Source organism: Meriones unguiculatus, chromosome 6 (assembly GCF_030254825.1).
Source record: "Meriones unguiculatus strain TT.TT164.6M chromosome 6, Bangor_MerUng_6.1, whole genome shotgun sequence".
Taxonomy (NCBI): Eukaryota; Metazoa; Chordata; class Mammalia; order Rodentia; family Muridae; genus Meriones; species Meriones unguiculatus.
This window is the reverse complement of record NC_083354.1, coordinates 97388827-97415673: the sequence shown is the minus strand read 5'-3', so window position 1 is coordinate 97415673 and position 26847 is coordinate 97388827. Positions and strand designations below refer to the sequence as shown.

Genomic DNA, 26847 nt, shown 5'->3' with positions numbered 1-26847 from the left:
AGAATGATGCAGATGAGGTTCACCAAACAAATGTTTCACATCTGGTGGAGCTGAGGCAATGCCCAACCAGGATCCACAATAGGATTAAAATATTCTGGAAGGCATTTTAGCCAGAAATCAGTTCACAACCTGCCCCCTGGCTGGTCTCCACAAGGCTGCCCATAAGCCAGTTAATTATGAAAAGCTCCAGGATGTCATTCAGGGCATAAAGGAAAACCTGTCTCAATTCCTAGAGCACCTTACAAAGGTCCTCTTACAACATACTAATCTAGACCCCAAAAGTACAGAGGGTAGGCAACTTCTGATGACCTATTTTTTCTACCAAAGTACCCTGACATCAGGGCTAAGCTTAAATCCTTGGAAAGGGGACTCTGACTCCACAGACAGAAGTCTTAGTGTTGGCCCTTAAGGTGTACCACAGGAGAGATGAAAAAGCCTGCAAGCAAAAATACCAAACGCTGGCCAAGGCCATCCGACCAGTCTCAGCCACTACCCAGGCTCCCTTGACTCCTAAGGCATGAGGACCCCCGGGTCCCTGTTTCTAATGTGGTCAAAAAGGTCACTGGGTCAGGATTTGTCCTAACCCCCCCCCATCCCCGCAAACCACAGGGGCCATGTCCAAAATGCCACCAAGAGGTACATTGGAGTGTTGACTGCCACCATTTCTCCCATGATATGGGGTTATCACTCCCAGATCACCCTCTGGCTGATATCCTAGGCCTCACTATGAACAACTGAAGGTTGTTCCCTTGACTTGACCACTGCCATCACTAGCAGACAGCCATGAGTAATCATCATGGTATCGGGGCTGGCCATCTCCTTCCTTGTATTAGACTGGCCATCTCCTTCCTTGTGAACACCGGAGCCACTTATTCAGTCCTAATGGAGTACTGGGTATCAACTTCTCCTTGTAGTTCCTTTATTGTCGGGGAAGGGGGACTCTACCAGTTAATTGTTTTTTTCAGGGGTGTTTCCCTGACTCATTCCTTTTTAGTAATGCCAGTAATTCCTTTAATGGAAAGGGACTTTTTAGCCAAAGTGGGAGCTCTATCTCCTTTACTCCCCCTATTCGCCTGATCCCAAGATTGCCAACATCTTCTCTCCTTTTCTCCTAGCTATTCTAACTACCAGTTGTGAAACATCCCTTCTACTCAAGTGGACCCCCAAGTCTGAGATGTCCAAAACCCCTCTGTGGCTAGGCACCATTCCCCTGTAGTCATTCAGCTACAGGATCCCACCCCGTATATTGCCCAAGCTCAATACCTACTTCCTCTGAAGAGCCTCAGGGGACTTAAGCCTATTATCTCTGACCTTCTAAGAAAAAACTCCTCCACCCCACTTCCTCTCCTTTTAAGAACCCTGTACTTGTGGTTAAAAAGCCCATGGAACCTATCACATGGTTCAAGACCTTGGTTTCTCAATTCTGCAGTTGTCTCCCTCAACTCTGTTGTAGCTAACCTCTATACACTCCTCTCCACTGTCCCCTCAGGCACCCCCCATTTCTCAGTTCTGGATCTCAAGGATGCATTTTTCTCTATTCTTTTAGACACCCAGTCACAAAATATCTTTGCCTTCACCTGGACTGACCCTGACACCCTTGTTTCCACTCAGCTTACCTGGACTGTTCTCCCCCAAGGATTCTGGAACAGCCCACAACTTTTTGACCAAGTCCTAGCCTCTGATCCACTCTCCTTGTCTCTCACTAAATCTAAACATATACAGTATGTAAATGACCTTCTCCTCTGCAGCCCATCCCTACTAGTTAGCCAAACTAACACATCTGCTCTTCTAAATTGCCTATCCAGCAAGGGCTATCTGGTCTCACCCTCCAAGGTCCAATTGTCCACCTCTGAGGTCACTTACCTGTGACTAACAATAACCCCAACCCACAAGGGCATCACCTTAGATAGAAAAGACCTAATATGGTGTCTAATAAAGAAGAAATTTTATTGTTTCTGCGAATGGCTGTTTCTTACAGAACTGGGTCCCCTCCTTTTCCCTTTTTGCCTGCCCCTTATATGAAGCAGCCTTAGTCCTTTTACATGAACCCCTTTTTAAGCTCATTACTAAGCCCTTTCGGAGGCTCCTACAGGCTCTTCTTGAGACCCTAGCCCTGCATCTCCCAAACCTAATCTGTTCCTTCTCCCTCTACGTAACAGAAAAAGAGGGATATGCCCTTGGAGCCCTGGGTCACCAACTGGGACCCTCTTTTGCACCTGAAGCATACCTATCAAAAAAATTAGACCTGACAATCCAGGGATAGGTACCTTGCATTTGTGCCTTGGCAGCTGCGGAGCTCCTTATTCAAGAATCCAAAAAACTAACTTTTGGGTCACCTATTACTACCTTCTCTTCTCACAATCTGTCCTACCTTTTAACATATAAAGGCTTACAAACTTTACCTCCTTCCAGGGTCCTTTCCCTCCAGGTGGCTCTAATAGAAGCTACCGGTTCTTTCCAACCATACCCACCTCTTAATATTTCAAACCTTCTTTCTCAACCTAACTCTGACTACTCCCCATGTCATTCTTGCACTGAAACTTTAGAGGAACTATTGCCCCACCTCTCACCCATACAGGAGGACACATTACCTCAGGCTGTCTATACCTGGTATACAGATGGCCGCTCCTTTGTTCACGAGGGAGCTCAAAAAGCCAAAAAGCGGCCTATGCCATAGTGTCAGATACTGAGGTGATTGAGGCACAAGCCCTCCATGCCCACACCACTAATCAACAGGCCAAACTAGTAGCTCTTACTGCGCCTTCCAATTGGCCCAGGAACAATCCCTTAACATCTACACAGACTCTAAATATGCCTTTCATATTCTTCTCTCCCATGCTGCCATCTGGAGAGAGTGTGGGTTACTTACAGAAAAGGGAGGATCTGTAACCAATGCAAGTCAAATTATGGCCAAGCTAGGAGCCTCCCACCTTCCCTACAGCCATCGGAATAGTCCTCTGCTGGTTCCATAGTTTCCAAAGGAAATAACCGGGCTGATGAGGGAGCTCAGGCTGCGGCCCTTAAAGGTCTAGACTTGTCCCACTCACCACAGGACATCCTTACACTACAACCCATATCTCCCCTGTCCTCTCCTGACACTGGTCAGATTCTGTCCTATCTACACCAGCTCTTTCATCCTAACAGTCAAGCCTTGTCTAACTTTGTCAAGACTTACCTACAGCCTACCCCTGAGGACTTACATTTCCTAAAAACTATTACTGCCTTTTGTAAGATCTGCCAGACTTCAGATCCTAACTCAGGATATTGTAGCCCCCCTTTCCTTACCCACCAGGCTAGCAGCTCTCTCCCTGGGATTGACTGGCAACTTGATTTTACCCACATGCCAGCAATCAAACATGTCCGGTACCTCCTTGTCTTGGTGGACACATTCTCGGGATGAGTAGAGGCTTTCCCCACTACTAACAAAAGAACTCAGACAGTTTCTGATCTCCTTCTCAGCAAGATTATCCCACGTTTTGAATCCCTACCTCTCTCCAGTCAGACAATAGTCCTGAGTTCACTTCTCAGGTTTCCCAGACCTTATCTAAAGCCCTTAACATTCCTTGGTGTTTTCATATCCCATACCATCCCCAGTGGTCAAGAAATATAGAATGAACTAACCGATCCTTAAAAAAATACTTTTGTTAAACTATCACAAGAGCTTCACCTAAATTGGGTAACCTCCCCCTCCCGCTGGCCCTTTTTAGGCTACAAACTCTCCCCCAAAAAACTATCTATCTCTCACTTTGAGCTCATGTATGTGAGACCAGTCCTAACTCCTGGTCTTTCAGCTAAATCCTCGCCTCTTCCTGACCACCTACTTACTCCCTTACTCTGTCATCTCCATTCTCTTCTATGGGTCTTTCCTGACCATTGTTTACCATGGCCATACAATAATTCCTGTCCATCTCCTATTAAAATTGGGACTAGGTCATTCTCTCCCCTCCAAACCAAAGTCCCCCATCTCTTTCTCCTTAATGGCAGGGCCTTTTCAATGTGATTCTTGTGACCTCCACAGCTGCTAAGCTTAAGGGCTTTCCTCACTGGATTCATCTATCCCACCTCAAGCCTTTCACCCTCTCTCCTCAAGATAATGCCCTCTCCTACATATCAACTCCACAGGACTATACTCCCTCAAGCTCCAAAAGACACGGAGATCAACAACCTTGTCTGCAGTTCCAGAGAAATGAGGCCTCACTACAAGAGCTGTGTTCGAACCTACTGAGTTGGTTATGTATTTTTCCTCCTCTCTCTCTTGCCTATTTCTGTCCAAGGTTATCCCTACATATGGAGATTTGAAGTTCAAGAAATCATCATTGAAAATAAACAGTCTCTCTAAATAGGGTCGGGAAATTGCTCTATAAGAGGCTGCCAGGAGCCAATTGAAAAAGCCATTACCCCCACATCTATCCCTCCTCTCTTATTTGATAGAATTTTTGTTTGCTTCCTCTTTGATCAAACAAAGGATTATTGCAAAAATGGATAAACAGATATGGAGGCTGCCCGTATTGGTCTTGTCAAATCCAAGCACCAGCACAGAAGAAACTCCTTCACCTGTACAAAGACTCTCTACTTATGTAATTCCCAGGAGATGGGGTCATGGGAAGGAAGACAAGGTGGGTGGTCTGCTACAAAGCTGACTATAATACTGGAGGATTAGACTTTAAGGAGCAGAGGGAAAAATAAAGCTCTGCAACTATTTATAAAGAAATTTTGAGTTACCTTTCCACACAGAGATAGTTGCCTTTTTTCAGGGCAACTATGTTCAGAATATGGTGGACAGATTATAGCAGACATACTATTCCAGTATGTAACTAGAATAAAACATTTAGGGCACAGAGAGATTTTATAAGGAAACAGTCAACCCTATACCCAAACCGCACAAAGATTTAACAACAACAACAACAAAATGTCCAACTGTAGTATAAGGAGATGTACTTGCAACTTGATATAGCTATTTTTGGGAGGCTTACGTTTTTCTAAAGGGAAATGGAGAAGCAGTGGAAAGAGGGGAAGAGCGAAGGTGAGGGGAATAGGAACAGGAGAGGTGGGAGGGAAAACTGCTGTTAGGATATAATTTATGAGAGAAGAATAAATAACAACAGTAATAATAATAGGATACAAGAACATATCTCAAAGATCATTCACCATGATCAAGTAGGCTTCATATAAGACATGCTGGGATTGCTGAACATATGAAAATTATTCAACGTAATCCACCATATAAACAAACTTTAAGAAAACACACATGCACAAGCACACAACCATGACCATATCCTTAGATGCTAAAAATGTCTTTAACAAAATTTATCACCTTTTCATGATAAAAATATTGGAGATATTATGGATACAAAGGACATTCCTAAAGACAATGAAGGCAATTTACAACAACGCTATAGCTAATACAAAATTAAATAAAGAGAAACTCAAAACAATTCCACTAAAATCAGTAGCAAGGCAAGACTGTCCACTCTTTCCATGTCTATGTAATATAATACTTGAAGATTTAAACAGAGCAATAAGACAACTGAATGAGATCAAGGGGATAAAAATTTAAAAAGAAGAACTCAAAATATCATTATTTGCAGATAATATGATAGTATATATGTGACTTCAAAAAAACCTATGGAAAAAAAAATCCTATGACAAAATTCCTACAGCTGATAAAGTGGTTGGATACAAAATTAAAAAAACAAACAAACAAACAACAACAACAACAAAAACAGCCACCGAGTTCATGTCAGAAAACTCAGTGGCCTGCTCCTTGCTTTTGATCACCTCCCCCCAGGGGGTGAAGCCTTACCAGCCACAGAGGAAGGTGATGATACCTGATAAACTAGAGTTAGATAGAAGGGAAAGAGGTCCTCCTCTATCAGTGGACTAAAAGAGAGGTATAGAGGCAGAAGAGAGAGGACGGGTGGGACTGGGAGGAGACAAGGAAGGAGGCTACAGATAGGATACAAAGTAAATAAATTATAATGAATAACAAATACATAAATATTTTTAGAAAATACTTGCTAAACAAACAAAAACCAGTAGCCTTCCTATATACAAATGTGCTGAGAAAGAAATCAAGGAAACAAAATTCTTCACAACAGTCATAAACAATATCAAGTATCTTTGTGTAACCTTAACCAAGCACGCAAAAGACTTGTATGACAAACACTTCAAGTCTTTGAAGAAATAAATTGAAGAAGATGCTTCCTTTCCAGCCTCCACCTTGGACTCTGCAGCTGCCATGATGTTGATGACTAAGAAGAACAGGATTTCCATATATGAACTCCTTTTTAAGGAAGGAATGATGGTTGCCAAGAAAGATGTCCATATGTCCAAACAACAGGACGTGGTAGACAAGAATGTGCCCAACTTTCACTTACTGAAGGCCTTGCAGTCTCAGGACTACATGATGTAGCAGCTTGTCTAAAGACATTGTTATTGTACCATATGAACGAAAGTATCCAATACCTCTGAGATTACCTCCACCTAACTCCAGAGATCCTGCCCACCATCATGCATTGAAACCACCCTGAGCTGGAAGGCTTTGGCTCAAAGGTCCAGAGAGTGAGCAAGCTGCAAGATTCAGAAGAGGGAAGACAGGCAGACACTCTTACAGAAGAAGTGTTGTGCCCCATGGTGCTGACAAGAAAGCTGAGACTAGGGCTGGCTCAGCAACAGGATTCCAGTTTAGAGGCAGCGTTGGTCTTGGATGTGGTCAGCCACCTCACTGAAGATGGAGATTGTGATGTAATAAATAAACTTTAAAGAAAAGAAAAAAAATTGAAGGAGGTATCAGAAAATGTAAAGTTCTCCAATGATCATGGATCAGTAGAATTAACATACAACAAATGGCCATCCTACCAAAACAATTCAATGCAATCCCCATCAAAATTCCAATACAATTCTTTATGTACTTTGAAAGGACAATCCTAGTTTTATATGGAAAAAAAAAACAGTAAACAGAGGAAAGTTAAATAATCCCGAACAAACAAACAAACAAAAAACTCCCCTAACTCCTGCAGGTATAACCATCCTTGATTTTAAGCTGTACTGCATAGCCATAGTAAGAAAAACTGCACTGTAGTGGCTTCAAAACAGATAGGTTGCTATCAAAGAACTACAGGTACTTGGTTTTTTAAATAAAGAATCCAGAAACACACAGTGGAAAAAGAAAGCATGTTCAACAAATGGTTGCTGGTCTATTTGGACATCTGCATGTAGAAAAATGCAAATAGATCCATGTTAATTACCCTCCACAAAACTAAACTTTAAGACCTCAACATTCAACCAGATACACTGAACCAGATAGAAGAGAAATTAGGGAATAGCCTTGAATGCATAGGCACAGGAGACAACTTTGTAAAAAGAGCACCAATAAGACAAGAACTAAAATCTACAATTAACTAGCAGGTCCTCATGGAACTGAAAGGCTTCTGTATGCACACTGTCATTTGGACAAAACAGGAACCTACAGATTGAGTAAAACTTTTTACCAACTCCACGTGGATAAGGAGTTAATATTAAAATATATAAAGAAGTCAACCAATCAGGCATCAACAAACCAAGCAATCTTATTTTTAAAATGAGGTATAGATCCATACAGAAAATTCTTAATAGAAAAATCCCAAATGGTGGAGAAATGCTTAAAGAAATGGTCAACATTTTTAACTATCAGGGAAATGCAAATCAAAACTACTTTGAGATTCCATCTTACACCTGTCAGAGTAGCTAAAATCCATAACACAAGTGGCAACTTATTTTGCCTAATATACAGATTTTCAAGCCAAATAAATCCTTTCATCTGCAACTTGCTTTTTGATTATGGTGTTCTGTTGAAGCCATAGAATCCCTAATCAAGAAACTAAACAATAAGAGTACTCCTAGTGGTGTCACCATTCTCAATTTCAACTTATTTTACAAAGCTATCCTAGAAAAAAAAACAGTATTAGCATAACAGACAAAGTGATCAATGGAATCAAATTAAAGATACACAAATCGATCCACACCTATAGACTCCCGATTTTTTATAAAGTAGCCAGAAATACACAGTAGAAAAAAATCATCTCAAACAAATGATGATAAAACTAAATGGATCCATACCTATCACCCTGCACAAACTCAGCTCTAATAGAATCAAAGACCTCAACATAAAACCAGATCCACTGAACCTGATAAAAAGAGGAAATGGGGAATAGCCTTGTACACATTGGCACAGAAAAAGACTTTCTGAACATAACACCTTTTGCACACCATTAAAATCAACAATTAATAAACGAGACTTCATGAAACTGAAAAGGTTCTTTAAATCAAAAGTGTGGTTAATCAGACAAACTGGCAGCCTACAGAATAAGAAAAGGTTTTCACCACATGCACATGTGATAAAGGTCTAGTACCCACAATACATAAAGAATTCGAGAAACTATATATCCAAAACTCAAATAATCCAATTAAAAACAGGTCCCGCCTCTGAGAAAAAGGTATCAGACAGGTCTGATGCTCTTTGGGTGGATGACACCTAAATGAACATCAGTACAAAGTCCCAATTTATTTCTAATATCAGAGATCAGACCTCTACTCTTGCCTGATGCGTCTAAAACAAAAAGGGGGAACTGCAGAGAGCTGCGTAATGCCGCGCCTTAAAGATGGAGCTGGTTTCCGCCTTCCACCTTCCCGATGGTGAGTGCTCTCTGTCACAAACAACTCTACATTTGGCTAAGGCTGAGGATCTGGCTTGCTTCCATGTATGTGGACCTATCTGCATTGCCCACGTGGCACGCTGGGGCTGGCTACCCAGAGGCTATTTAAGCTGTGGGCTGGCTTTCCCCAGGGTCAGAAGATTGTTCAAGGTTCCTGAATAAACTGCATTGAAAAAAAAAAATGGGGCACAGATTCTAAAAAAGAATTTTCGATAGAGGAAACTCAAATGGTCATGAAACATTTACAGAAATGGTCACTGTCCTGAGACAGCCAGGAAATGCAAATTAAAACCACATTGACCAATAGCACAAGTTACAGTTGGTGAGGATGTGGAATAAGGGGAACTCTTATCCACTGGAATGCAGATTCATGTATCACTGTGAAAACCAGTATGGTGGTTCCTGCCAGAACTAGCCATAGGTAATTTGGGACATGGCAGAGAGAATGGCTATTAAGAAATTATAGAAGAGGGAGAAAACAGGGACTAGGACAGGAGCTTACCACAGAGGGCTTCAGAAAGACTCTGCCCTGCAGAATATCAAAGCAGATGCTAAGACTCATAGCCAAACTTTGGGCAGAATGCAGGGAATCTTATGAAAAAAGGGGGAGTTAAAAAGACCCCTTTTTGGAAGGGACAGGAGCTCCACAAGGAGAGCAACAGAACCAAAATATCTGGACACAGGAGTATTTTCTGAGACTGATACTCTAACCATGGACCATTCATGGAGATAACCTAGAACCCCTACACAGATGTAGCCCATGGCAGCTCAGTGTCCAAGTGGGTTTCCTACTAATGAGAACAAGGACTGTCTCTAACATAAACTGATTGTCCTGCTCTTTGATCACCTCCCCCGTCAGGGGAGTGCAACCTTACCAGGCCATATAGGAAAACAATGCAGCCACTCCTGATGAGTCCTGATAGGCTAGGATCAGAGGGAAGGGGAGGAGGACCTCCCCTATCAGTGGACTGGGAGAGGGGCATGGGTGGAGAAGAGGGAGGGAGGGTGGCATTGGGAGGAGAAGAGGGAGGGAGCTACAGGTGAGATACAAAGGGAATAAACTGTAATTAATAAAAATATATTTAAAAAAGAAAGAAAGAAATTACAGATTAAAAGAAAGAGACAGAAAATTTAGGATAGTTTTGGGAGAGCATTCAGTCAATACTGAAAGACTGAAAGCTCTAAGTTTATTCAACATCTCATTTTTAAAGGGAAAGCAAAACAAGTCACCTCAGTATAAGGATGACATTCATAGAACAGTCAAAATTGTTTTCTTAGACCACATTCCTGTATGGTAGACATGGTCCAAGGTCTCACAGAAAAGTTAAAGAAACTTGGCAAAACCTCCTTTTATTTCTGTTTCAAGGTAAAGGCCAGGGCGAAAACATGCCCCTCACTGAACACGCAACAGCAAAGCAGCTTGCCATGTAGGCAGCATTCCATGTACACAGCTTGAGGATAAGCTTTGGCTTTCCATGGGTTCCTCAGAAAGATGAAAGCAAATCTTACTCAAAATTTAACTATACCACTTGCAATGGTTTAAATAAGAAAGTTCCCCATAAGCTCATATATTTGAATGCTTCATCAAAAAGGAGTGGCACTACTTGGTTGAGATTGCTAGATATGGCCTTGTTGGAGTGGAAGTAGTCTTGTTTGTGAATGTTTGTCACTGAGAGTAGTCTTTGATGTTTCAAAATCCTAAATCAGGTCTAGTGTTTCCTACTTTTCCTGCTGCTTGGGATACAGATGGAGAATTCTCAGCTCCTACTCCAAGACCATGGCTGTCTGTTTGCTACCATGTTTCCTCCCATTCTGATACTGAGCTAAACCTGTGAAACTATAAACAAAACCAATTAAATGCTTTTATTTATAAGAGTTGCTGTGGTTATGGTGTCTCTTTGCAGCACTAGAACACTGACTAAGAAAGAGATTGGTATCAGTTGTTAGGTGTTGTTATGACAGGCCTGACCATGTTTCTCATTGTTGGCATATGGAATTTAGACTTTGGATTAGGAATTCAGTTGAATATTTTAGTGGGGCTAAGTAAGCCATAGGAGTTTGGAAGAAAGTGTTGCTCAGAGCAATGTATATGATGGCATATCAACTCAAAAGATTTCAGAGAAACAATAAGTGGCCTAAAGACTGTTCTTGTGACATTTTGATGAAGAATATGGCTCTTTTCTGTTCTTGTCCAAAAATTCTGCCTGAGGATTAATAACATTGCCAGAGAAAATTTTAAGATAGTCTAATATTGACTGTCACATAGATATTCGTGGTCATTCTTTTGCAGATCTGTAATGAAAAAAAAACAATATGAGCAAGGAAAATACAAAATGTACAGTTTGAATAGAATAGGAGTAAGAGAAAGTAAAATGGAGGTAAATATATGGATTAAGGAGGTAAGTTTAAAGAAAAGCTTGGTGCTAAAAGGAAGAAAAGCAGTGGGATTCTCAGGAAGACATCACCTAGCTAAACTCCCAACCAGTAAAAGAGAATTAAATAAAAATTTAACAATCAAAAATAAAAAGTTAAAACAGAAGTAGTTGAAAGAGGGTGTCATGTCCCAGCCACAGCAGGCAACATAACCTGGCAATTTTGGCCACATGGTTCAGACTGTAGAGTCAACAATACAAGGAAAGAGTAGTGGAATCTCCCTCTACAAATAAGGAAAATTTCTCAGGTCTTGTGTTTTCACGGGTATTCTTGAATTGAGGAGACACTAGGTAAAGCTATGAAGTTGAAGCATGGATTGCTTTTGAGACCCTAAGGTGTTGGAGATATCTGAGTCATGGGACACATGGACAGACCATATGTGGAACAAGCCTAAAGAAGGAAGGGTGTTTCATTCAACAAAACTTTATGGGGATGTAGACTGGAAGAATGCTTTGACATCAGGCATGAGAATGCAGAATTTTGTCCTGGTGATTTTTGCTATTATGTTAGTCCAATATTTTTTCATTGTTCCCTTTGCTCCATTTTAGAATGATAATGTGGCTTGTGCCATTACATGTTGGAAGTATGTGATCTGCTTTTTGATTTTGATTTTACAAGGGAGTTACAGTTAAGAGACTGACAGAAGTATTAAAAAAAGTCTTCGAGTTTTGGACTTTTAAATAGTGTTGAGGCTAAATGAATTTTTACATTATGACATGGCTAGAAGCTTATGGGGGGCCAGAAAACAGAATGTAATTAAATAAGATTAGCCTCATAAATCCATATATTTGAATACTTAGTCATCAGGAAGTGGCACTACTTTGAAAGAATTTGGAGGTAGGAGTCTTATTTAAAGAAGTGCATCACTTGGAGTGGGCTTTAAGGCTTCAAAATTCCAGTTTCTGTCCCTCTTTCTGCTACATACAGGTCTGGATATAGACCTCTCAGTTCTTTCTCCAGTACAATGTCTATTTGCCTACCACCAAGCATTCCACAATGCTGTTAATGGATTAAACCTCTGAAACCACAAGCCCAATCAAATGCTTTTATTTATATGAATTGCTGAGGTCATGCTGTCTCTTTGCAGCAACAGAACATTGACTAAGATACCATTTTTTGGTATACACCCAAAGGATACTTCACCCTACCAGAGAACATTTTTTGTTGATATTTTAATTTCTGTTTTATCTAGTTTTCAAAAAACAGTTCTGAAGTTCTGAAGAAAGTGTTCTCATGTTATTTATTCAAAATGGTTTATGATGTGTCAAACTAACAACGAACAAGCTACAGATCATTAAGGACTCATAAATTTTGCCAAGAACATCTTAAAAAGAAAGCATACTAGGGGTTCATTATAACTTTCAATATCTCCATTGGGGTTACCAGTTGACTGTGACAAGAAGAAAATAAGTCTAGTGAGCACTTACTCTCTTTCCAGTTTGTTACATGGGTTTTTAGCAAAATATGGTTCTTTTTTCCAGAATGTAAAAGATTCAACATATTTATGAGAAATAAAAAGAAATATATTTATGGAGAAGGTAAAGTCAAAAAATAAATATTATTTACATAGAAATGCCTTTACAGAGATGAGATGAATTAGGGATTTTTGGTACAAGGTAAAAGATTAAAGCTGATCATTTATATGATCTTTGCCTTCAAAGAAAGTCACTACAACTATAGCTACAAACTATGTTTTTGCCCTGGCTGTGGTACCTTTTGCTGTAAAATGTATTCTTTTCTAAGGGGATTTGAAACACATCACTGTTATGCGGGAAGAACTTGTGGCAACGTATTTGGGGGAGTTACTAGATGAAAAAGATTCTTTTCTAAAGAACTTTACAGATACATTATCACACTAATATGCATCATGAATATTCACAATAACAAACATGGTATTTCAAAGTATAATTAATTTCAGAAACTTTTTATTTCCCTTATGGTATGTCTTAATTTATAGTAAACAGTTTGAGGGGTGTTACATGAGAATAGAGGCTCTTAAATTTTGCATTGGAAATCTCATTATCTGTGTAACAAAGCTTCAGAGAAAAATTTCACAAACAGATTTCCAAATACAGCTTTTCTTTTGAGGGTTTGTGCAATCTCACTATAAAATATTTAATTAGAATTTGGATTAGTTACTTTCCCCTGAGAAGTAGGCCTGAACACAAGGTTAGACACGACAAAGATTCACCGAAGAAATTGGCTGTGAAGAAAAAGGAGGAGGTATATAAAAGGTCACAGGCATCAGATTATGATGGAGTTATGAATCTTTGCTTTGGTGGAGAGTAAAAAAAAAGAGAGAGTGAGAAACACAGAGAAAGAGACTGAAAAAGAGACAGAGACACAGAGAAAAAAAAGGAAGAGTTTTTTATTTTTATTATAAAGTTATAATAAATAACTGAAAGGTTATATCACACAAATGAAAGAAGTAAAGAAGCTAAAGACACTAAATAAAGAATTCTTACAGGAAAAACTGGAATGAGACCCTTATCAACTCATTGCTCAGAGAGTAGCCTTGGCTTGGCCTACATGCAGACATGGACCATAGGAAATCTGAGCAGTGAATTCTCATTGGTGTAATAGTGAAGCTTGTCCTGTAGAACTCTTTCAAGTACCCCTTCCCCACTCCCCTAACACAGGTACCTGTTGTTTAAAAGAAGGAAAATCCCAACCATTCTATTTTACCAATAAAGACTCAGGATCTGGAGCAATCCAAGATGGTAGCAATCAGCATGCATTGTATCTGAGGAGCACAGGATCTGAAACTCTGAAATTGGCCCAACTCTGAGAGTAGAGAGCAGGGGGATCTCCTGTGCTTTTCTATTAGGCTGCTCTCGAGGAGTGCACCTTCAAGTGAGTGTGTGCAGAGCCAAGATCCAGCATCCCTATACCCTAGCAGCCACTCATCTGATCCCTCCTACCCACACACCGACTATGGGCAACAAAGTGATTCTTTGGACAGTGTTCCCAACGTTGAAGCCCCTTTTCTGTGGGTCTATGAGTGGAGTCCAGGCAAACAATTCCTGGTGCCCAGACAGGTCTGAATACCGGGAGGAAAGTGAGACAGGCCTGTAGGCCACTGAAGTATTGCATCTAAGAACAGCACCAGCACCCACACCTCCTCCTGTGATTAATCCCCACATTCCAGGCATCTACACACTCTAGCACCCTGTTCTTCAAGGCACACTTCCACCCACACACCCGCGCTCGTTTGCCCTCACTTGGGCATCTACACCTGCAACCTTCCTCTCTTTTCTATAGCAGAAACATCAACACACACTCTCAAATCAGTGGACCTCTCTCATCTTCCCAAAGAATACTCCAGACACCAGAAGCAGATGGACCCACCTGAAGTACACAATCAAGGAACAAACAGCAAAGGTTACATATAAGCATGAGGCTAGAGGTCAGCGTAAGAACACATCCAACAAAAATCAGAACATCATGGCTTCACCAACAACCCCTAAAATCAATGGATATTTTAATTCAATGGAAACACAGGAAAATTATTTTAAAGCTATGCTTATCCAGTTATCAGAGGCACATAAGAAGAAAGCAACAAATCTCTCAAAGAAATAGCCACATAATGGAGGCAAATAAAGAGGAAATGAACAAAGCTCTCAAAGAAATAGAAGCAAATACAGCCAAACAAATAGAGGCAACAGGTAGAGGCACAACTAGTGCATGTAGAGAGGAAATAAAAAACAAACAAACAAAAAAAATGAGGCCATCATGGAAAGACAGGAATCCACATTCAAACAGATGAAGGAATTGGTACAAGACATGAAAACAGAATTAGAATCAATGAAGGAAACACAAACGGAGAAAACCCTGGAGCTGAAGAACTTATAGAAAAGATCAGGAACCACAAAGGTAAGCATCACCAACAGAATATAAGAGATGGAGAAGGGAATCTCTGGTGCTGAAGATACACTTGCAGAAATTGATACTTCTCTCAAAGAAAAAGTAAAATCAGAAAAGTTCCAAACACAAAACATTCAAGAAATCAAGTACACCATGACAAAACAAATTCTAAGAATAATAGGAATAGATGAAAAATAAGATTTCAGGCTTCAAGGTCCAGAAAATATTTTCAAGAAAATCATGGAAGAAAATTTTCCCAATTAATAAAGAGATGTCCATTAACATTCAAGAGGCTTACAAAACACCAAATACACTAGATCAGAAAAGGAACTCCTCATGTCATGTAATAGTAAAAACACTAAATCTACAGAAGAAAGAAAAAATATAAAAAGAAACAAGGGAAAAACGCCAAGTAGCATATAAAAGTAGACATATCAGAATCACATGAGAATTCTCAACAGAAACTATGAAAGGCAGAAGGGCCTGGGCAGATGTCATACAGACTCTAAGAGACCACAGATGCCAACCCAGATTACTATACCAGGAAAGCTCTCAATCCACATAGAAGGAGAAAATAAAATGATCTAAGACAAAACTAAATATCTACACAGCATCCCAGCCATACAGAACATACTAGAAGAAAAACTCTAATCCAATGAAAACAATTATACCCAAGAAAAGATAGGACATAGATAACTTCACAACAAAAAAATAAAAGAAAATAAGCATAGAAACTCAGTAATATCACCAACTCCATAATAAAAGGAACTAATATTCATTGGTCACTATTACCTAACAACAGCAATGGGCTGAACACTCCAATAAAAAGACACAGAGAGAATGGTTGCTGAAACAGGATCCAACATTCTGCTGCAGCCAAAAAATATACTTCTGCAACAAAGATAAATACTACCTCAGAGTAAAGGACTAGAAAAATGTTTCCCAAGCAAATGGACACAGAAAACAAGCTGGAGTAGCTATCCTAATATCTAATAAAATAGATTTTCAACCAAAATTAATCAAAAAATGAGGAGGGGAACTTCATTTTCATCAAAAGAAAAATCCACCAGGAGGACATAACAATCCTGAACATCTATGCCCCAAATAAAGGGCACATGTATTTGTAAATGAAACATTGTTAAAGCTTAAAGCTCACATCGATCCCAACAACTTAACAGTGGGAGTCTTCAACATTCCACTCTCACCAAGGGAACAGATCATGTAGATAGAAGCTAAATAGGGAAATAATGACACTTACAGAGGTCCTAAATCAAATGGACCCAATCGATGTCTACAAAACTTTTCACCCAAACTCAAAATTATACTTATTTTCAGCACCTCTTGGAACCCTCTCAAAAATTGAGTATATAGTAGGGCACAAAGCAAGCCTCAACAGATACAAACTAATTGAAATAATCTGTTTTATCCTACCAGACCACCATGGCCTAAAACTAGACCTCAACAACAACAGAAATAACAAAAAGCCTACATACATATAGAAACTAAACAACTCTCTACTCAGGAACAGCTTGGTCAGGGAAGAAATGAAAAATGAAGTTAGAGACTTCCTGAAATTCAGTGAAAATGAAGGCACAACCTACCCAAACTCATGGGACACAAGGAAAACAGTGCTAAAAGGAAAGTTCACAGCAATGAGTGCCTCCAGAAAGAAGTTGGAGACATCTCATACAAGCAACTTTACGGCACACCTAAAAGACCTAGAAAAAAAAAGAAGCAGACACACCCAAGAGTAGACAATTGGAAATAATCAAATTCAGAGCTGAAATCATTGAATTAGAAACAAGCATGGTTGGATACCATAAAAAGCTAAAATGTTACGCTCAGGATGCGAGGCTAAGCACTGCACTCAGGGTCAGCCACTTTGGACCCAGAGAAAAGCATGTCTGATTGCATGCGGGTTGATACCCCAGGTCCCGCCTCTGGGAAAAAGGTATCAGACGGGTCTGATGCTCTTTGGGTGGATGACACCTAAATGAACATCGGTACAAAGTCCCAATTTATTTCTAATATCAGAGATCAGACCTCTACTCTTGCCTGATGCGTCTAAAACAAAAAGGGGGAACTGTAGAGAGCTGCGGAATGCTGTGCCTTAAAGATGGAGCTGGTTTCCGCCTTCCACCTTCCCCATGGTGAGTGCTCTCTGTCACAAACAATTCCACATTTGGCTAAGGCTGAGGATCTGGCTTGCTTCCATGTATGTGGACCTATCTGCATTGCCCACGTGGCACGCCTGGGTTGGCTACCCAGAGGCTATTTAAGCTGTGGGCTGGCTTTCCCCAGGGTCAGATGATTGTTCAAGGTTCCTGAATAAACTGCATTGAAAAAAAAAAGAAAAAAAAAAAAAAGAAACAAAGAAAACAATACAATGAATCAATGAGACCAAGAGCTGGTTCTTTGAGAAAATCAACAAAATAGACAAACCCTTAGCCAAACTAACTAGAAGGGAGAGAGAAACTATCCAAAACAGCAAAATCAGAAACAAAAAGAGGCATATAACAACAGACACTGAGAAAATCCAAACAATCATTACATCTTACTACAAAAGCCTATACTGCATAAAATTTGAAAAGCTATTTGTAATACACAAATTTCTTGTTAGATTCCATCTAACAAAATTAAATCAAGATCAGGTAGATTAAATATTACTATATCCCCAAGGTTATGGAAGCAGTCATCAAAAGTTTCCTTTCCAAAAAAGCACAGGGCCATATGGCAGAATTCTACCAGACCTACAAAGAAGAGCTAACTCCAATTCTTTTCAAACTATTCTACAAAATAGAAACAGAAGGAACATTATCAAACCAAGCCGCAGTCACCTTGATACCTAAACCACACAAAGACCCAACAAAAAAAGAGAACTTCAGACATATTTCTTTTATGGATATTGATGCAAAAATACCCAATAAAACACTTGCAAACCAAATCCAAGAACACATAAAAGATATTATCCACCATGACCAAGTAGGCTTCATCCCAGATATGCAGGGGTGGTTCAATATATGGAAATCCTTCAATGTAATCCACCATATAAACAAACTAAAAGAGAAAACTCCATGACCATCTGAGATGCCAGAAAACATTTGACAAAATCCAACATCCATTAATGTTTAAAGTCTTGGAGAGATCATGAATAAAAGGCACATACCTAAACATAGTAAAGACAATATACAGCAAGCCAATAGTCAACATCAAACTAAACAGAGAGATACTTAAATCAATCCCACTGAAAAGAGGAAAGCAAGGCTGCCTACTTTCTCAATTTCTCTTCAACATAGTACTTGAAATCCAAGCTAGAACAATAAGACAACTAAAGTAGACCAAGGAGATACAAATCAGAAAGGAAGAAGTCAAAGAATCACTATTTGCAGATGATGTGATAGTGTACATGAGTGACCCCCAAAATTCAACCAGAGAACTCCTTCAGCTGATAAACACCTTCAGCAAAGTGTTGCTAGATACAAAATCAACTCAAAAAAATCAGTAGCCCTCCTGTATAGGAAATACGAAAGGGCTGAGAGAGAAATTAGGGAAACAACACCTTTCACAATAGCACAAATAACATAAAGTGTCTCTGTGTGACTCTAACCAAGCAAGTGAAAGACCTGTTTGAAAAACACTTCAAATTTCTGAGGAAAGAAATTGAAGAAGATATCAAAAGAAGGAAAGATCTCCCATGTGTATGAATAGGTAGGATTAACATAGTGAAAATGGCCATGTGCCAAAAGCAATCTACAGATTCAGTGTAATTCCCATCAAAATACCAACACAATTCTTTACAAACCTGGAAAGAAGAATTCTCTACTTCATATGGAAACATAAAAATCCCAGAATTGACAAAACAATCCTGTAGAACAACAAGTCATCGGGCAGTATCTCCATCCCTAATCTCAAGCTGTACTACTCAGCAATAGTAATAAAAACTGCATAGTACTGGCACAAAAACAGAATGGTGGATCAATGGAAATCAATAGAAGACCCAGAAATAAACCCGCACACCTATGGATACTTGTTTTTCGACAAAGAAGTAAAAAACATACAATGGAAAAAAGACAGCAATTCAACAAATAGTGTTGGTCTAACTGGATATCTACATGTGGAAAATGCAAATAAATCCATATTCATCACCGTGCACAAAACTAAAGTCCAAATGGCTCAAAGACCTCAAGATAAAACCAGATGCATTAAATCAGTTAGAAGAAAAACTGGGTAAGAGCCTAGAATTAATAGGCACAGGAGATAACTTCCTTAACAGAACACCAAAAGCACAGGCTCTAAGAGCAGCAATCAATAAATGCGACCTCATGAAAAGCTTCTGTAAATCAAAGGACACTGTTGTCAGAGCAAAACCACAACCTACAAACTGGGAAAGGATCTTCACCACCCCTATATTTGACAGAGGGCTAATATCCAAAATATATAAATAACTCAAGAGGTTAAAAAGTAAAAAAATCAAGTAATCCAATTAAAAAATGGTGTACAAAGCTAAACAGATAATTCTCTGTAGAGGAATATCAAATGGCAGAGAAACACTTAAAGAAATCTTTAACGTCCTTAGTCATCAGGGAAATGTAAATCAAACAACCCTGAGAGTTCACCTTACACATAGCAGAATGGCTAAGATCAAAATCTCAAGTGACAATACATGCTGAAGAGGATGTGGAGAAAGGGGAACGCTCCTCCACTGCTGGTGGAAATGTAAACTTGTACAACCACTTTGGAAATCAATCTGGCTCTTTCTCAGACAATTAGGAATAGTGCTTCACCAAGATTCAGCTATACTACTGCTAGGCATATATCTAAAATATGTTCAAGTACACAACAAGAACATTTTCTCAACCATATTTGTAGCAGCTTTATTTGTAATAGCCAGAACCTGGAAACAACCCAAATGTCCCTCAGCTGAGGAATGGATACAGAAATTGTGGCACATTTACACAATGGAATACTACTCAGTTATTAAAAACAAGAAAATCATGAAATTTGCAGGTAAATGGTGAGAACTAGAAAACAACATCCTGAGTGAGGTGTCCCAGAAGCAGAAAGGCACACATGGTATATACTCACTTAAAAGTGGATAGTAGACATATAGTATACAATCTATACACCCAAACAAGCTAAGCAAGAAGGAGGACCCTGAGTAAGATGGTCAATCCTCATTCAGAAAGGCAAATGGGGCAGTCATTGGAAGAGGGAGAAAACAGGAAATTAATCCTCCTTCTTCTTGGTTCATTGCAAATTCCTTTGAGCCATTATCTCTGTCTTCAACAGGCTCTCACAGCCTTTATTTCCAGCCTCTGAAGAGGACTCTGACCCTTGGTGATTAGTGCTTTTAAGTCTGGAATTGCTGCATGCTATTGATTGTTTATATTGTTTATGCTATTGATTGTTTATAAAAAATTAAATACATGTAAGGAATTTGTGTGGTGCTTCCAAGTGTATTCCTCTTTATAAATTAGTCTCAACCTTCTGCTGGTCATGACCAGTCTCTTCTCAAAGTAACACCTATTATTACATCTGATTACATGGACACTAAGTTCCCATGCAAGTCATTACCTAATGATTACTGACTCTCTGACCAGAGGCTCTGCAACATAAAAAACACACATCTCACCATTGCTAGGTAGGACTGAAAGTGGGGTTTTCCTTTACTTTCCTGTCTTTTGTGACCCAAACTTTTGCCTTTGGGGGGATAGTACACTGTGTACAATCCTCTAGTGTTACATGTAGTATACTCCCTGAAGAAAGGCACTCCATCACCTCCATGCTTGTCCTGAGCTGGCTGTGAAATTTCATATTTGAGAAACACGTTACTGTTGGATGTGGCCACCGGCATCTGAAAGGCATAACCACTATGTGTTTTCTCCTCTGTGATAGTACGATAAATGAAATCTGGTATTTGTAGATGGGGCATACCAAAAGCCTTCCATCAGTAGTGTTTGTCTGAGGCAGAAAGAAAACGCAAACACACTGGGGAAAAAAAGAATAGAAGGAACAAAACAGAGAAAGCTAGCAATCAAGGGACCTGTTACCCTTTGCCATGTGGGAGAAAAGAGTGCTGCACTCTCAGTTTCTGACAAGTTAGATGTGCAGAGTCAGCAATTCCTAAATATGATTTGATAACTGTGAATTCAAGAGAGTATGTATGCCCTGGTAAGACTGCCACCAATGTCACCTTAGCAATCTAAGTTTGGAACAGACAGAATCAGAAATAAAGACTCCCACAGGAAGAATATATTTCAGGCTGTTCTTATATTTTATATCTCTATGATTTCAAACTAAGTAATAAATACAAACGATAAATATTGGTGTTTTCATGGTAATCTGAATTTTTGCACCTTATTTCTGTTTAGATAGTCAATGATAATTGTACTAAACTGTAACATCCATATACCTTTAGCTAAATACAGCAGTCCTTACTCCATGTAGTCCTGTTCTTCTCACAGAAGATGTTATTTGGAAATAAAATCAGTGACCTATCGCTCCTCCATTACTGTTGAGGGCTTTTAAAACTCTTTATTAATTTAAAGTTGCACAGTAGTTAGGAATAGATTATTTAAACGAGGCTCCCGAAAGCCTGACATTAACCTTGGAGTTAGGAGCACCAAGTGAATTAAACATAACAAAGTAAATTGTTACTTACTTTGGAGGAAATCTGGCAATGTTTATTAAAATTAAGTTTATACACACCACACACACTACATGTCATACAAACACATTCTGCACACACAATACACACACATATATATATCATACATCATACTAGACTACATAATCACGTACATCTCACACCAATACCCTTTTACCACAAATCATAGATGATAGAAACACATATCTCACAAACATATCTCCCACCACATACTATACATGCCACATTCTGTATATCACACATTAAACTACCACATGCCACACAAACCTCAGGTTGTTTCTAAATTTTATGGTAGATATATGTTGTTGAAGGTTGCTTTCAACCTGTTGGCAATTTACAAAAATATGTTACTAAAACACATACATTATTCCGAGTCATAGTAGAAGAATACATAAGTTAAGATTGAGGTTACAATTTTAGCACAGACTGTAAAAACTGGTTGTAAGGGAAAGTAAAGGCTTAGCTTACATTGTTGATTAGAACTTTCTTTTAATGGCAGATTAAATTTAAATAGGCTGAGTATACAGTTGGAGAGCAGGTTAATCACAGTCTTAAGTGAACCTGAAGCATATTATTATTCCACGCACTCAAACTTCTTCTTTGCTGCTATTATAAATTTCACCTGTTCAGGGCCTGGCAGACTCAAGACAATTCTATACAACAAAAAGAGCTAAATGAGCTGTGTTCATTGATTCCTTGGGTATATTAAGATCAATGTTATGGACTTTAAATAACATTCACAATTTTGACATATTAACTTTATGATCCAAATATTATGACATATGTATGTATCACATATTATATATCTAAGAAAAAGAACACACAATGGCTGTCATTACCAAAAAGAGAGGCCTGAAGAAGTTGAGCATCTTGACCTTTGTCAAATATCAATCTTTTCCTTAGCCCATATCTACTAAACCTGGTACAAGAAATAGAAATTCTACTGTGACACACACACACACACACACACACACACACACACAGTCTTAATAAACAAGACAAAAAAAACATATTCACCTTACAAAATTCAAAATTGGTACAGTATCAATGATCAATGTCCTCAAGTATCTGTTAGGTCCCATTTATTGATTGTTAATCTTAGAGCCTGTGCTGCTGATATTCTGTTCAGGAAGTTGTCTCCTGTGCCAATGAATTCAAGGCTCTCCCCAACTTTTTCTTCTAACAGGTTTAGTGTGTCTGGTTTTGTGTTGAGGTCTTTGATCCACTTTAGTTTTGTGCAGGGAGATAAATGTGGATCTATTTGCATTTTTCTACATGTAGACAACCAGTTAGACCAGCACTATTTGTTGAAGTTGCTGTCTTTTTTCCATTGTATTGTTTTGGCTTCTTTGTCAAAAATCAAGTATCTGTATGTTGGCTTTTATCAAATGCTTTTTTGGCATCTAAAGAGATGATCATGTGTGTGTGTGTGTGTGTGTTTCCCTTCAGTTTGTTTATATGGTGAATTATGTTGATGGATTTTCATATATTGAACCACCCCTGCTTGCCTGGGATAAAGGCTACTTGGTCCTGGTTGATGATATCTTTGATATGTTCTTGGATTTGGTTTGAGGGCATTTTGTTGAGCATTGTTTCAACAAGTTTCATGAATTATATTGGTCTGAAGTTGTTGTTTTTTTTTCTTGTTTTTTTTGTGTGGTATGGGTATCAAGGTGACTTTGGCCTTATGGAATGAGGTTGGTAATGTTCTTTTTCCTTCTATTTTGTGGAATAGTTTTAAGAGTATAGGCATTAGATCTTCTTTGAAGGTATGGTAGAATTATGTGCTGAAACTGTCTGGCCCTGGGTATTTGCTGGATGGAAGACTTTTGATGACAGCTTCTAGTTCCTTAGGAGATATAGGAGTATTTAATTTATTTATCTCGATTCAACTTTTGTAAATGGAATCTATCAAGAAAATTGTCCATTTCCTTTAGATTTTCAAATTATGTTTTTATAGGCTTTTAAAGTAGGACCTAAAGTAAGTTTCTTTGGATATCCTCAATGTCTGTTGTTATGTCCACCTTTTCATTTCTGATTTTGTTGATTTGGATAGTGTCTCTCTGCCTTTTAGTTAGTTTAGCTAAGGGTTTGTTCTTGTTGATTTTTTTTAAAGAACTAGCTCTTGGTTTTATTGATTCTTTGAATTGTTTTCTTTATTTCTAATTTATTGATTTCACCCCAGAATTTTATTATTTCCAGCTGTCCGCTCTTTTTTGGTGTGTCTGTGTCTTTTTTCTAGTGTTTTCAGGTGTGTCCTTATGTTGCTTGTATGAAATGTCTCAAATTTCTTTCTTGGTTTGTTCGTTTTTTCATGAAGGAATAAGTTGATTTGGCTTAAGTTTCCACATCATAGTTCATCAAAGGAAGTAAGAAAAGGAGCTAAAGGAATAGAATAGAGGAGACAGGAACTGAAGCAGAGGACATGAAGGAGTGCTGCTTCCTGGCTTGTTCCCATAGCTTGCTCAGCCTGCTTTCTTATCAAACCCAGGACCACATCTCAGGGAAGCCTCACACACATTAGGCTGGGCCCTCCCGCATCAATCACTAATTGTAAAAATGTCCTACAGGTATGTCTACAGTCCATTTTTTTTTAAAAAAAATATTTTTTACAATTTATTCACTTTGTATGCCAGCTGTAGCCCTCTCCCTTGTCCCCTGCCAACATCCCTCCCCCTCTATTTTCTTCCCATGCCCCTTCCCCCATCCACTGATAAGGGAGTTCCTCCTCTTCTTCCACCTGACCCTAGCCTATCCAGTCTCATCAGGATTGTCTGCATTGTCTTCCTTTGACCATTCATGGAGATATCCTAGAACCCCTGCACAGATGTAGTCCATCACAGCTAAGTCTCCAAGTGGGTTCTCTAGCAAGGGGAATAGGGGCTGTCTCTGACATGAACTCAATGACTGACTCTTTGATTACCTTTCCCTAAGTGTGTGGGTGGGGGCAGCCTTACCAGGCCACAGAAGAAGACAATGCAGACAGTCCTGATGAGATCAAATTTCTTTATAAAGGCACTTAAGTGCTATGAGCTTTCCTCTTAACACTGGTTTCATTGTGTCTCATAAATTTGGGTAAGTTTTACATTCATTTTCATTGAATTTTAGGAAGTTTTTAATTTCTTTATTTCTTCCCTGACCCAGTGGTCACTGAATAGAGAGTTGATCAGTTTCAACTTGTGTGTAGACTTTTTGCTATTTCTGTTATCACTGAAGTCTAGTTTTAGACCTTGGCGGTCTGATATGATACAGGAATTACTGCAATCTTGTATCTGTTGGGGCTTGCTTTGTGCCTTTCTTATCAAACCCAGGACCACATCACAGGGGAGGCCTCACACACATTAGGCTGGGCCCTCCCCCATCAATCACTAATTGTAAAAATGTCCTATAGGTATGTCTACAATCCAATTTTAAATATACATATATATTTTTACAATTTATTCATTTTGTATCCCAGCTGTAGCCCTCTCCCTTATCCCCTGCTAACATCCATGTGGTGCTGGGAAGAAGGTATACTCTTTTTGTGTTTGGGTGAAATGTTCTGTAGACATCTATTAGGGCCATTTGATTTAAGACCTCTGTGTCACTATTTCTTTATTTAGCTTCTGTCTCAATGATCTGTCCCTTGGTGCAAGTGCGGTGTTGAAGTCTCCCAATATTAAGGTGTTGGCATCGATGTCTGATTTAATCTTTAATAATGTTTCTTTTACAAATGCAGGAGCCCTTGTGTTTGTGTCAGGAACTTTTCTGTTTTTTATGTTTTCTTTGTGAGATATATTGATTTCTGCAATTGTATGGTCAGCACCTGAGATTCTTTCCTCTGTCTCTTGTATTCTGTTGGTAATGCTTACCTTTGTGGTTCCTGATCTCTAAGTTCTCTAACTCCAGGGTTTTCTTGGGTTGTGTTTCCTTTATTGATTCTAATTCTGTTTTCATGTCTTGTACTGTTTCCCTCACCTGTTTGATTGTGGATTCCTGTCTGTCCATGAGAGCATCTATTTTTTCCTTTGTTTCATTTTTAAGTGCCTTGAATAACTGCATAATTATAAATTTAGGGTCATTTTCCTTTGTTTCAGTTCTATTAGAATATCCATTCATTTTTGGAGATTCTAGAGAGGCCCTGATGTCCTGGGTTTTGTGGCGTGTATTCTTATATCAGCCTCAAACCATCTGGTTGTCTGTAGCCTTGACTGTTCCAAGAGCCTGCACTGCAGACTGGGTCCACCTGCATCTTGAGTATGAAGTAGTCTCTTCTGGATTCACTGTCTCTGCTGGCTAGTTATTGTGACCCAGGCATCCCAGGTAGCTCAGACACAGGAAGAAAGTTCTCTGAGCCTAGAGCTCCTCCAGTGCCCCACAGACTTCTTTGAGATGGTGGAAAATGGGTCCTGTGCCTGGCTAAACATTGATGGGTTAACTGGCTGTGCTGGGATCCTTGTTTCTGACTCTGGTGGACCAGGCAGATGGGGAGCCAAGAGCTGCTCCAGTGCCCCCACAGACCTCCTTAGGGAGGAGCACAATGGAAGCTGGGTCCTGGGCCTACCTCAGCTCTGCTAGATTCTTTGTCTGTGCTGGCCTTGCTGTTTCTGGCCCAAGTAAGCCAGGCAGCTGGGCTGCAAGTGGCAAGATCTCTGAGCCTAAAGCTGCTCCAGTGCCTCACATGTTTCCTCAAGATGGTGGACAATGGGAATGGAGTCCTGCACTTAGCTCAGCTCTGCTGTGTTTACTATCTGTGCTGTGATGGCTGATTCTGACTTAGGTGAATCATTTGAAGCAGGCAAATGGAGTCAAACTTCCCCACAGTACTATAAGGTATCTCCTTCTAGTTGTGCCTGATTCATAAGACTCCAGAAGACTACCGCCAGGAGTTGAGTCCATTGCAAAATACATGAGAACATTTTTTTTTTTATTACAAGCTACAGCCTGGGCTCACACACGCTCATGGCCAAAGCAGTGAGAGCCTCATGCTCAGGTTAGTTGGGTGATTTTATTAGAGTCTGGTCCTTCCCAGTGTGCCCAAAGTAGGAGGATTCCTGCCTGGCAAGTATCTATTGGTTGAATCACAAAAGGGGATGCTGCCTTTTTAACTGATTGGCTATAGGAAGGCCCTCAAACTATTAAATGTCTATCTTCCCTTATTTGGCTGCCCTAGGGGACAGGGCCTGGTTTCCTAGCAACTCTATGTCTAGT

At 39.5% G+C, this 26847-nt stretch overlaps 1 pseudogene; it reads left to right on the top strand.

The window, feature by feature from the left end:
* The first annotated feature begins 6241 nt into the window (after positions 1-6241).
* Positions 6242-6748, top strand: LOC110564953 (small ribosomal subunit protein eS10-like; annotated as a pseudogene).
* The last annotated feature ends 20099 nt before the right edge of the window (positions 6749-26847 follow it).